Here is a 1,398-nt window from a genome sequence, read left to right on the forward strand (position 1 = left end):
CAGCCATCAAGTTCCAGTCAACAGCTGTGGCCTGTATGCAACACTGACAGTTGTTAGGAAATATGAAGTTAGGTTGCAGTTATGCCAGGAGGGGAAGCACCCAATCTGGGTCATAAATGTGGTCAGTGTCATAACAGAATTAAGATGGTATAACAGTGCCATGAGGGAAAGGCTCCTGCTAACCAGTAACCAGGATTAGTCAAAACATGAGACGGTGAGATCCACAGTGGGCCTGAGTCTGGCTCATGGACAGCTGTGGTGTGGGTGCCTGCGCCTCTCACACAGCATGGGGCAGAGTCAGAACATAGCCACCAGCATAGTGAGCAGAGACCACCACAAGAGAAATCCTGTCCCTGTCAGTGACCAGTGGTTCCAGGTAGCATGAATGGCCCATCCAGGTAGGACCAAGATTCACATATGTAGGCTCAGAACTCTCTTCAGGAATTTTAAAACAACCAAAGTTACTTCCTTTCTGGATATGTCCTTGTCCTTAGAGCACTGTGACCCATCTTCATTCTTTTTTTCCCACCAAACTAACCTAAAACACTTTCCTGTGCCATGTCCCAGCTTCAAAAGCTGAGGGCCCTTATACAGAGGCATGAAAGCAACACTGTCCTCTTACATGGTCTTGTTTTATTAGTGAATTTGGCAGTGCCACTATATACTGTAGAGCTCATGCTGCGTTAAGTAAAATAATTGCTGACCCAGTCAGGGAAGTGAAGAGTAGGCCAGTTTTCAAACTAGGCTGCTAGTTGGACAACCTGCTAAGGCTTAGCCCTTTGAAAATGATGGACATTCCAGTTGTGAACAGAAACAATTTTGGAAATACCAGATGATTTCCTTGACTACAAATGTAGGCCCTTTACACTTAGGCGGAAATTTAAGGAGCATGATGATGGATACATGCATTTCAGTTCCAAGCAAGTCCTAGTGGAAATGCCTAATCCTTTATGTGCATCTCTTCCTAAATTTAATTTTCTCATTCGTTAGTGATAGTTTAGATCTGCTTGCTTGGAGTGGAGATGGGTGGGAAAGAGATTAAAAACAGAATACTAGAATGAGATATTAAAAGTTCCTTTTTACCTTACCCATTGTTCCAGCACCAGAAAAAGTTCCTGTTCTTTTTGCAAAAACTTAACTGCTAAATGTAGTTACGGAAGGTGAAAAGACTTCATTCAAGATCTTTGTACATATGCCAGGATAAATGAGAAACATGTTCCTAGCCAGTATTTTGCACGTAGGTCCCTTGTTGAAATGTAATTATGTTTGTGATTAAACAAACAAAAAAAATTGTCATGCAGCTGTCTGATCTGTGTGACAGAAATGGACAAGAGTCTATCATAAAAATCATATCAAACAATCTCAAAGCCTGATCTTTTATATTCTGCAATGACAGGA

General features: G+C 41.8%; 1 protein-coding gene across 1 annotated transcript in view; it reads left to right on the forward strand.

Annotated features, from left to right (window-relative positions):
- LOC104466533 (laminin subunit alpha-2-like) overlaps nucleotides 1-1,398 on the forward strand; it is a gene marked incomplete at both ends in the record, with an annotated part of 44,323 nt that overhangs the window by 9,231 nt on the left and 33,694 nt on the right. The gene's annotated exons all lie outside the window — the stretch shown is intronic.

This window comes from Pterocles gutturalis, unplaced genomic scaffold, assembly GCF_000699245.1.
Source record: "Pterocles gutturalis isolate BGI_N339 unplaced genomic scaffold, ASM69924v1 scaffold38079, whole genome shotgun sequence".
NCBI lineage: Eukaryota > Metazoa > Chordata > Aves > Pterocliformes > Pteroclidae > Pterocles > Pterocles gutturalis.